Here is a 12421-nt window from a genome sequence, read left to right as displayed (position 1 = left end):
TCAAATGACTAACTGACGACTACATTGTGAAAAAGGGAAACTGGATGACACGAGTTCACGATGGCTCAGGGGTAAGATAAACCACGCAAAAATAAATTCTTTGAAAATTGTTCGCTCTTCACGGAGGGCACCTAGGATGTTCTCAATCGGTGAGTGTTTAAATGAAAGGGTGTTTGTACTGTGTGTAAAAGCCTGACCGTATCTGTGATGGTTTACGGGAGGCTTACTGTGCCTTTAATTTTGATCATAATGTTTATATTTTTAATTTTTAGAGCTTGTTTTTAATCCAAATATAACATATTTATATGTTTTTGGAATCAGAAAATGATGAAGAATAAGATGAACGTAAATTTGGATCGTTTTATAAATTATTATTTTTTTTTACAATTTTCAGATTTTTAATGACCAAAGTCATTAATTAATTTTTAAGCCACCAAGCTGAAATGCAATACCGAAGTCCGGCCTTCGTCGATGATTGCTTGGCCAAAATTTCAATCAATTTGATTGAAAAATGAGGGTGTGACAGTGCCGCCTCAACTTTTACAAAAAGCCGGATATGACGTCATCAAAGGTATGTATCAAAAAAAAGAAACAAAACGTCCGGGGATATCATTCCCAGAAACACTCATGTAAAATTTCATAAAGATCGGTCTAGTAGTTTGGTCTGAATCGCTCTACACACACACGCACACACACACATACACCACACCCTTGTCTCGATTCCCCCCTCAACGTTAAAACTTTAGAAGACACTTGCAAGGCAAATTTTCGCGCCGCGGTGCCGATGACGCAAATAACTCTCGCGACAAAACGATTGGTCCGTAAAATCGCGTCATCAACCGGTTCATGAATGGCCCGTGTATGAATGGCATTCCTTCTGTTGTGATGACGTGCGCACCTCGTCATTGATGTGACTTGGAAAATCGGTCGGATTTAGGTACCCCCAAGATCTTATGTCGAAATTAGATACCTTTACCCTACCGATCCAGAACTGCAAAGGAAACGTTAATCAAACTTCTATAATCATTGAAAAAGCTAAAAATCTGATCGAGCATGAAGAGGTAGCGATCGTGTGGTAGCGATCGTTGGCTGACAGACGGCATATTACTCGACAAAAAGGCAACAAAAACAATAAAATCTCACCTGAAAAAATAATCACAAATCACGCCTTCGGCCTCAACTGTGAAAAGTGTGTAATATGTCACATACGGCATAGGATTGCCCGAAAATGACAACGAAAGTGAAAGTAGCGATCGTTGGAAACCCCTGACAGACGACGGTCGGACATTCCAAGAAATGGACACGGCGCGGAATTTCGCGAAATTTCGGTCATTGTAAATGCTTTCCTATGAAGTACAGACTATAAAGGTGTGTTTTCAATGTCAAAATAAAATCATGTTATCATTTCTTGTGGTAAAATAAGCTTACTTGGTTTATCTGTGAAGACTTAGTTTTTCGGACAGACAGCTTCCAGTTCTCGATTCGATTTTTTGTGTGCAAAATATGTAATGCAAAATTCATATTTGTGCTTTTGTTTTTGTTTGTATGGTTAGATATTGCAGCTCTGCTATCAAATATGACCATTCAGTGTGAATTGAGTGCCTTTTCGTTTCAATTTTCACATCAATGGTTGGCTTCTGTCATGCAGAAGGAAATGGCGTCTGTCAGGATTCACACGATCGCTACCAAACACATGTGCATAAAATGCCAACAAAACAACTCAAACGATTTTTTTTTTTAGAATTGTATTCAAAATGACACATTTGTGCATTGCATATGAAAAAAAACACTGAGAAAATTGGTTCAGCAAGTTAGAAATCAGAGCACATTGTGCAGTCAATAGAATGTCTCAATACCGTGAAACCTGCCTGTAGTGCTTTATAAAGAAAATTTGGCTTCAAAAGAAATGTGAAGCTACAGAGCATATCCTGTCAAAACGCATTGACAACAGTGACTAACACTGAACAGTGTAATGTCTCAGTGCATGGCTGCTTTTTAGTGAATAGTTTTTACCAAACACTTTTATCACAATTTAAATGTGCTGCGCTTGTCAGGTAATAGAAAAAGCAATAGATTACCCTGAACATGAAAGAGGGTGCTGTCTGTTGGAGTCGTGCTAACTTTGCGTGTGTTGTGTTGCATGTTGCAGTGGAGAGCTTGCTGAAGCAGATTCTAGAATCATCCAAACCCAGCTCCAGCTAGTCATTGTACAGATCGCTGGCCTGCCTGCCTGTCTTCCTTGCCTAGGCTACCCACCCTCATGCTGCACAACCTGCCTGCCCATGTTCAATGCGGGTGTGTGCAGGAGCATGATGTATCCCGCCCGATGTGTCCATTGACTGTCGGTCCCCACCCTTCATGCCACCAGCATTGTATTTTTGGCCTTACACTGCTGTACCCACAGTGTCAGATAGTCTGTGTGCTTGTGGCTTATTATTCGTGTGTGTGGGTCCATGTATTAGGAGTTTGTGGGCATTTTACCTGCCTTACGTGTCTAGTTGCCTTGCTGTGGTGGTTGTTTATTCCTCATTTGACCTGGAATACATGTTGCCTCGTTGGCATCTTGATTTTGCCAAAATTGATAATCCTGTCTAGACTGTTTTGAAAAAAGCTCCCTCAAAAATTGGCAAGAGAGAGTCCAGCGTGAAATGGTAGTGTGTGTAGGACTGGTTGTATTTTTCTTGGTACTCATTACTTTGTTTAGGCCACAAAAAAAAAATAGGTCTGTTTACGGTAACCCGACCGACCCTAGTTTTTTCGCACGACCCTAGACTTTTTTGGCATTTGGGGGAAAAAAAAAAAAAATCTTGTTTTTTTGGCAAAATAACGTAAAAATATGGTTTTTTGGGAAAAAAAAAAAAAAAAATCCCGAACTACCGACCCTATTTTTTGGCCTATGTTACCGTAAACAGACCTTTTTTTGGGGGGGGCCTTACCAAGCCCACCTGAACCCAGTGTCTATCTTCAGATTAAGAGGATAGACAGATGAAGTTGATTTCCATGAAAATCAGTGTTATTAGTGTGTATTTATTAAAGGAAACTGAGAGTTCTCTTTGAAGCTGTCATATTTTTTGCTTACATCGAGAAAACTGAGTCCCCTAAAATGAGGCACAGAGACTTAAGGTTAAAATCTGTCTCAGTAAACTGTTTGTATCTTTCAATTTCCTTCTTGAGACTTTCTTCGCAATGAACGTTTTGATATGAAGTCTATTGTCAGTGATTCCGTTTGCTTAAAAAAATACACCGTCATTGGACCCAACAGGAATGTGGGCACTGTTGCAGGGATTTGTGAAGCTATCGCATCAGGCTTTAAATTTAGAGATCGACCTATCCCAGAATATTTCTGGCAGAGAGAGAATTCCAAACATGCATAACCAGTAGAAATGTTCTTTCTAAAATGTTGGCACTCGATTATGTTCAGACTTGTCGGTAGTGGCAGTCATAAGTCCACCACTGTCACAGTGTCAGGACCATTAACCCCCATGCAGCTCCTCACAGTCTGTTAACCATCACCCAATAGTTTCAGAGATACAGACATTTTTGTGAGGCTCTGGGTCGACCACGGTGAAAGTTAGGAAAAAGAAACCAGTTTGAAATGCTGGAATTTAAGAAAAAGAAAAGGAGTGTCATGCTAATAAGACTGCATATAGGCTGCAAGGCATTTAGTGCTAAAACTCTCAGAATTCAAGACAAACTTACACGGACATTGTTGGGGCTATCAGAATTTTTGATTTTTAAATAGAACACACATTGTAAAAACTATTTCCATTAAAGTGATAGTATGGATCGCATCTTATTTTAAAGGTATACTTCATTGAATATGTACAGTTTCCTTCTTTTTATTATTTTATCATAATAATTGCCTCCCTTGATTTTTATTTTGTGAAACATTCTAAGAAATATGATTTCCACTTGAAAGCAATGAAATCGAGAGAATTAGGTCAACAACGTGTTGGTTGCTTTTTTTCTCTCTGGGATATACCTTTAAAATACCCCCTCAGTAAAAACAAATTGTGGGGAAAAAGGGAGATAATTTGAAGCAATTTTTGAAAACAGAAAAATTGCATACTGATATCCTCCAAAAATGAATAGTTGGCATTTGTCTCTTTAACTGTAAGGATCATTAAGTGATGTGCTTTCAGTTTCATGGTACAACCAATTTCAGCATTTTAAAATAACAGCATCAATGCAGCTTGTGGTAGTACTAGAGGCTTGGCTCAAGCAATCTGGCTTGCTTGTGTGTTTTATATATATATAAAACATCAGAAATTGTGAAAGAAACAATTGAAAGTCAGCAGAGACTTTCTTCCGAGATTTGTTAAAATCTCTTAGCAGAGAAAGAGAGAGACAGCCTATTGGGAGCATCAGACCCTCCTCAAGGGGGACCGAGATTTACAGAGCAAAGTCCCTTTGTGGGGGACGTATCACAAGGTAATCTGGTCCTGAGGAGGACCATTGTTTTTGTACCTAGAGCAGACACGTGTTTCGACACTATTGTGTCTCATCAGTGGTCAGGTGGTAGTCACTGGTACTGATGGCGAGAGTTGTCAACCCATGGTATCCAACTAAGAAGCAAACCACTCTCTGAATGGTAGCTTCTGTTGGCATGGGAGACTACCCTCATCTGACAACCCCAAGGGGATATCTGTGAAATATATATACCCAGACCAGGTATTTTGGACATGATTCATAATTCCTTTCTGTACATAAGACTTAGATTCATTTTTTTCTGGATAAGCAAAATTGTTAGTTCAAGAATAAAAATGCACTAATTCTAAATGTTGTTTACTGCCTAGCTATTATCTAGATTCTAATTGTGTGCATTTTTTTAGGACTATTGGTAGTAACAGAACGCTGATGGGAATTCACATATGGTAATCCTTTTTATATTTAGTCAAGTTTTGACTAAATATTTTAACATCGAGGGGGAATCGAAACGAGGGTCGTGGTGTATGTGCGTGTGTCTGTGTGTCTGTGTGTCTGTGTGTGTGTGTGTGTGTGTGTGTAGAGCGATTCAGACTAAACTACTGGACCGATCTTTATGAAATTTGACATGAGAGTTCCTGGGTATGAAATCCCCGAACGTTTTTTTCATTTTTTTGATAAATGTCTTTGATGACGTCATATCCGGCTTTTCGTGAAAGTTGAGGCGGCACTGTCACGCCCTCATTTTTCAACCAAATTGGTTGAAATTTTGGTCAAGTAATCTTCGACGAAGCCCGGACTTCGGTATTGCATTTCAGCTTGGTGGCTTAAAAATTAATTAATGACTTTGGTCATTAAAAATCGGAAAATTGTAAAAAAAAATAAAAATTTATAAAACGATCCAAATTTACGTTTATCTTATTCTCCATCATTTGCTGATTCCAAAAACATATAAATATGTTATATTCTGATTAAAAACAAGCTCTGAAAATTAAATATATAAAAATTATTATCAAAATTAAATTGTCCAAATCAATTTAAAAACACTTTCATCTTATTCCTTGTCGGTTCCTGATTCCAAAAACATATAGATATGATATGTTTGGATTAAAAACACGCTCAGAAAGTTAAAACAAAGAGAGGTACAGAAAAGCGTGCTATCCTTCTTAGCGCAACTACTACCCCGCTCTTCTTGTCAATTTCACTGCCTTTGTCATGAGCGGTGGACTGACGATGCTACGAGTATACGGTCTTGCTGAAAAATGGCATTGCGTTCAGTTTCATTCTGTGAGTTCGACAGCTACATGTACTTGACTAAATATTGTATTTTCGCCTTACGCGACTTGTTATGTATTTTTTCAAGGAAGAAAACAGAATTGGGACAGGTGTCTCAGACTGAAAGGCAGCTTTTTAATGCTATGAAAATGTTCACACTGGACCATATTTATCATGAGTGCTCATTCATCAAACATAAATAATACAGTTTCTTCTCTGTTGGTGTGTGGCTTCATTTTTGATGTATTCAGTCCTTTTTTTGGTGTGTGGTCATGTTATACCTATGATGAATGAATGAACCATCAAATCTTCATCTCATCAGGGTGGACAGAAAAGTGGTGAGAAAACTCGAAACATGTTTGACTTCATGAAGGCATGAATGTGAGTGGAGAGACTTGGTGAAAATCAAAATGATCTGTAATTTATTAAACAAAAAACGCCTGCAGCATTGTCTTAAAGGGGAATTTCTGCTTGGTTTCAATCTTGCCTATAATCTATGGTTTCACTTTGTTGTTTCCTTAGTGTGAACTTTTCACAATGTTCTCCCTACACAATCTTCCTTTTGACATTTATTCAAATATTTTGCATTTCATTTGTGTCTTTCTTTGTTCATCTGTGTGGTATGTAGGAACTGAATTATATATATGTAGCTTGCAGCATGTTGGTGGATACTTCATTTCTGTCCTTTCATGAGATAGAAAAGAACAGATTGCAACTTTATTTCTGTTGGGAGTGTACAAGCACTTGATGCAATCACAAAATAAGGAGTGTAGGGTGAGACATGCAGAGTACTGACACTTTACATGAAAATCAAAAACACTGAACATTTTCTAAGCTTACTGCTTCAAATTTGCACCCTGAAACTAAGGCATATGTTCATGCTTTTCCCTGTTCATCTTTTTGGCCAGTTGGGGGGGGGGGGGGGGGGGGGGGGTGTCTGTCTCGCAGATTTTGTGACACTGATTTCATTTTAGCTGCATTAATGCAGTGTTCATAAGACAATGAAAGATGAGTTTTAAGGCACATTCGGTGAACTTACTGCTCTTGCAATTGATGGTTGACATCATCCTGACCTCAGGTCAAAATGAGTTCGGCTCATTCTCTCCCTGACAGGATGCCTTGAGTTTCCTTGTCTGGCAAGGAAACCGATTTTTTAAATTTTTTTTTTTTTTTACATATTTAGAGCTTTTTGTAATGTGTTATGGATATAAGCAGATTCGCAATCGTCGATAATGATTTTTCATGGTGTTGTGTAATTTTTAAATTACAAAGGAATTGATTTGTAGGACAGTTTCAAAGGAGCTATTTTTTCGCGGCTGTATTTGCTGTGCAAACAACTCTAAATATGGCAAAAGTGTCACGTGATAATCAACCGTTTGGTTTCGGCGTTCGCTGAAGCAGACGATTTTTTCTGTAGTGATGCAACCATATATTACGGTCTCTTTCCGGCAGCAGTCCCAAAATGTTGACTTGTTTTGACCTTAGAACGATGTCTTTATTAAGAACAGAACGAAGATCACTGTCGAAGTCAGCCAATCTGCAATTATTTTCGTCTCGCGAACACGGCTCGCAAACAACATATGGGAGATAACTTGTTTTGATAGATTCGCGCAGGAGTTTCGCGTCCGGTCAGAGAGATATACTGGCAATAGCCATTGAGCGATGTAATCGGAATGGGTTGACATAGTAAGCCATAATGTTGTTCAGGGAGGTTACTGTTTGTGTAAAAAAAAAAATTTTGATTGAGTTATGGCCTGTGTTTGGACAGTATTTCAATGGAGCAATGCCCTTTTTAGTCATTTGTCAGTATTTTATTTGTGTCCTTTTTTATTCTTTTTTTTCTGATTTTGTTAGCTTTGTTTGTAAAAGTCCCTGCCGCACCCCCACACCTTCTCTCTTCTTCCCCTGTCTGTGTACTGTACATAGGATGTGAAAAAAGATGGTGGGTGGTTGTGATAATTTTGTGAGACTGATTGATGTATCAAGAGATGAGCTGAAGAAAGTTGCTTGCGAGAGAAATTAATTAGAAATAGTTTTGGCGGTTACAATATCCAAGGTTTGGTGGCATGGACAGTCTGATGAGAGGATGTAGATATTTGAAGATAGCTTGTAAGACGGATCAAACGCAAGAGGTGTGATTTGTAAATAATACAGTTTGAGAGACACAACCTGAAGTGAAAACAGGTATTTTTCTTGGCATTTTTCTTCCTTTTTGGCTAGTATTATTGTGAATGTTTCAATTTCTTGGTGTGCCTAACATCTGGTGAAAAAAGTTGTATTAATCACTGTAACATAATTGTATTTGATGTTTGATCTTTTGGTCACATGTTATTTGTTTTTAATTGAAAGTTGGAATAATGTTTGCAAAGTCTTCAGTGTTCAATTTAGAGTCTTGAGGAAATGAAATCATGGAAGCAAGCTTAGCTAGCAAAATATGAGAGGTACCATAACTTCACTGACATAATGTGACGTCTTGTTAGCCTATAGTGCTTGTGGTTTCTCAAACACAATTGAGAACTATGGGCAATGGATTGTGTTAAGTACATTGAATGGTCCCTTGAGTCGATCATGATGATGTTAACACATATGCATCTATCTTCATTTGTGTGCACTGATCATTAATGATTTGCATCAGCAGATATATATAATTTGCTTACTTTTTAGGTCATTATCTTGACTAGCTAAATATCTTTTTATTCATAACAGTTGGGTATTATGCAGAATCAAAATCATGAGCTTATTTTGCTTACTTTGTGAAATGGTTTTGGTTTTGTGATCTTGATTGCTTTTTGTAAATGCTTCCTTTTTTGTGTAAATTGTTGGTGTTTAATGAGAGTAGTCTTTACTTTCAACAGCAATAATAAGATAAGACAAAACTCATGGGCCACATATGGCAGTAAACAACTGTTAAATTTGAAGATTTACTTTCAGCTAAAAATGATTTCAGGTTTCAAGTGAATCAGGTTGTTTCATGGATACATTATTGCTACTTTTGAATAAGTAGCTTTTAAAAAATCAGGTCTTACAGATACTAAATTGAAAAAAATAGGCATAATTTCTTGGGCGATCTGCTGAGTCTCTTCCCCACTTTAACCTTGATCTTTTTTGTTGCCGTTTGTGTTTTCTTTTGATTTATTTATTTACTTTTTAATTTTAGGGGACGTGGACTTGATGAAGGGTGTGCGAGTGTATGTGGTTCTTCATTTTCATGAGCCATTACTAAGATGAATATGATTGTAAAAGAAAATGTAAGTTTTACGCAATGATTGTAAAGTTGGACAATGCTGTTTTAAGCATACCGATTTCTTCAATGTGTATTAACTTTCGTGTGCTGTACTATGCTTTCATTGTCCTTCTACAGACTGTATCAGTCTTGTAGCTCTTCGGGTTAAGTACCTCATTTCCGCCGCTTTCTTGTGTGTATAATGAACTATAACTGTTTTTTACAATATGAAAGCTTTAAAAAAAGAAATGTGAACTGAGATACGAAACAAGAATACTCATCTTAGAGCAGGCCCAATGTAGTGCTATTACTGAACAGATATCCTGGGAATATTTTCAAACAAGTAACAAAAAGAAAAATGGTAAGACTAAGAAAAGTACATATTGATGTCGAAAGAGGGTAGGCATCATTCAAAAGAGGAAAACCGAGAATAAAATGAGAAAGGAATATATATAAATAAATAAATAATAAAAACAAGTACCTAACCTGGTTACTGGTGTGTTCTCTTTTTGTTTAAATATAGAAATGAATGTAATAGTGTGGATGTTATAGAAGGTGAAGAAAGTAGAACAAAAAAAGGAGATGAGAAATAGTGACAATAACAATGAGTGTAAGTTGTAACAGAAAATGTATTATGAAAGTCAAAAGGGAGTAGAAGGGATATTTCACAGTTAGTTGTTCTTTGTTTACAAATCCATGTTTTATTAATGAATTGATTTGCTCAAACAAGAACAGTACTTCCTTTTAGTTATATTGGTGTTGTTTCAAGCTGAAAAATGGCGATTTAACAGCATTTTTTCTTAGTGAGCACTTCTTTCGATGAATGGTTATAATGTCTGATTTGTTCTACTTGGACATTTGGAATTTCCGTTGTGAAATGACCCGAGTCAAATCTTAACTCAACATTGTATTTATGTGCCTGTAAAGTCAGTTGTTCTGTGTCATAAAGCATTGTGATAAAAGAGACGGTATTGATTGATTCTCAAAATGATTATATTAAAATGTCCATTGTAACATTGTGTGTTTTAGCTCTGAAATAATAAATAATGAAAATTGGCTCATAGCTTCTTGAATTCTTTCTTTCTACTGCTACTCACATTTTATCAGTTTTGCATGTTATTTTTTTTCTCAGTTTGGTGTAATAACATTTATTTAGGTTAAATTCTAGTTCCGTTTCACAGAAATATAATCTACTGTATTCAAGGCCAGTTTTTGATCACTCCTGTACCTTAAACACAGTCGTATTATTGAAGATCACAAACATTTGCCATCAATCGTGAAAGAAAGGTATAGCAGATTACAGACCAGACGTGATTGTGGTCCACATCTTTGACATACTGTATATCAAAAACTTAAAAGTGAGATTTCAGGTAGGGCATCATCTACAAGTGTGGCCACGCTTTCAACTGTGAAGATCCTTTAGCTTTCTTTTGTACTTTGTTATGCCTCTTCATTAGAATTCCGCTGTAAGACACTGCATTGTTTGATGAAATCGTGGTTCATCAACAGTGCTTGGAAATGGTAAACACTTAAAAGATCATGGCAATGGCGACTTCTTCTTGTCACCAAAATTCGCAAAAACAATCCATACTATTAATTCTTCTGGATTGTTGCATTTTAAGGTAAACATTATAAGATGGTATTTTCATAGGACGACCAGACAGTTTCCATGCAAGGAACACACCACTGTTTGAAATTATTTTTGAGAGCTTGATAGGATTGCATCGTCGGAAAACGGTGAACATGAGCGTATAGGGTCGGTATTTGACTTGTTCGGGTTATCAAAGCCTCTTCTTCTTTGTTCTTTGGTTGAAACTGCCATGATCTTTTATGTGTATGACCGTTTTTACCCCGCCATTCAGGCAGCCATACGCCGCTTTTGGGGGTCATACTTGTCCCCGTTTTCAAAGCCATGTGATGTACATATGTGTGAGATCAGCATCCAACGCAGTTGTGATTACAGATCACTTTTGATACTGTAATGATTGCACTATGTGCATGAGTTTTATTGCAAAGGAAAATTGAAGGATTGTTAGTACAAATGTACCATGTTGTACAATGTCTTGCTTCACCATTTTGATACATGTGAATGGTATTGCAAGGCACTCAATAGTCAAGTGCTCGTGTTTTTCTTGTGGAAACAGCCAGTGAAAAGAAATCATGACTATTTAAGCCAGGTCTTGCTACTGTCTTTGCAAATGCATGTACTGACCCAAAAGAAAAAAAGAACCGCGACTTGTTATTCTTTTTGTTTCAGGCTGACTTGACTATATCAGGGGATTTTAAATACCTGCTTAAATTTATAATGTGTAACATCTGAAATGCTTGTAATACAAAATTTGACTGGGTGAAGATCACATCGGAAGTATTTTAAATTTGTCGAGCTTAAAGGAGATCTGCTTGACATTCTGTTGAAAAGTGAAAGTGATTTAGACACACAATGAAAAATGCTTTGTTACATGTCTTTTAGAGAGAAACATGACTGGAGTGATTTGTCTGCTAAGTTAGAATTTTAAATAATTCAGAAACCAAAATCTTAATCATAGCTTTGGCAAGGTCCATGGTATTATATATTATTGTGTTGTACTGTGTATTCAGTGGATTGCATTGTTGCCAAGATGTGTGTGTGTGTTCAATTGTTGTTTAATTTTCATGAAGCTGTATACATCATCATTGCGTGACAGGTAGATGCTATTGGACGTATACGTTATATCTACTATTACTTTTATAATTGAATAATTGTAAAATGAAACAAAAAATATGTTTTAGCATTCTTTGTGCTGAACGTATTTTCTTTTCTTCGAAGGTGGGATTCTGGTTCATATGCAGTACATTAGTTCAGCTTTGTAGGTTTTGATGAGAAAGTTTTTAGAAATAAATGATAAGTAAAGTTAATCCTTCAATGTAGACTTGTATTCACTTTCGGTAGCCAATGTAAACCTGAAGTGAATGCAGAGCACTGGAACAGTTTCCACATGCTAACATTTTTTTAAACTTTCTTTCTTACACTGCAGAGTTGTATTCCCCTTTGTAATTTTTTAAGGTGAGACGAGTTGGGGGGGGGGGGGGGGGCATGACACTGGATGGATAAATGAGTATCATGGTTCATTGTTGTCAGACTCATTTGGTACCAAAGTTTTATGCACAAACAATTAAAAGTATTGACAGTATCTTCCCAGACTGATATAATAAGGATGTGTGGCTTTTTTTCTCGTGCTTGTGTGTGTGTGTATTCTTTGCTTACATCTGTTTTCTGTTGTAGTTTGTCTGATCAGAACATGTGGAAATCTCTCATTGAGTCTAATTTCAAAACAATATACCCATTATCAACACTTAAAGTATGGAAAGTAATGCAGTTTAAACCTGTTTGCTGAGAAAATAAATCCAAAATCAAAGAGACTACCAACGTTCCAAAATTCAGAATCAAAAAACAAGAAAGGTAGGTTGATGGAACGTTTGTTATTGACAAAACAATACATTCACTACAATTCACTATAC

General features: G+C 36.8%; 1 protein-coding gene across 2 annotated transcripts in view; it reads left to right on the top strand.

Annotated features, from left to right (window-relative positions):
- The window catches only part of LOC138963099 (serine-rich adhesin for platelets-like), a 72406-nt gene extending 60313 nt beyond the window's left edge, over positions 1-12093 (top strand). For both annotated transcript variants that reach the window (XM_070335132.1, XM_070335137.1), the window contains exon 14: positions 2150-12093. The gene's annotated coding sequence lies outside the window, so the exon portion shown is untranslated. The remainder of the gene's footprint in view (positions 1-2149) is intronic.
- Positions 12094-12421: the final 328 nt, after the last annotated feature.

This window comes from Littorina saxatilis, linkage group LG1 (assembly GCF_037325665.1).
Source record: "Littorina saxatilis isolate snail1 linkage group LG1, US_GU_Lsax_2.0, whole genome shotgun sequence".
Lineage (NCBI taxonomy): Eukaryota > Metazoa > Mollusca > Gastropoda > Littorinimorpha > Littorinidae > Littorina > Littorina saxatilis.
Note: the sequence above shows the minus strand (reverse complement) of the source record. Positions and strands in the feature narration are given on the sequence as shown.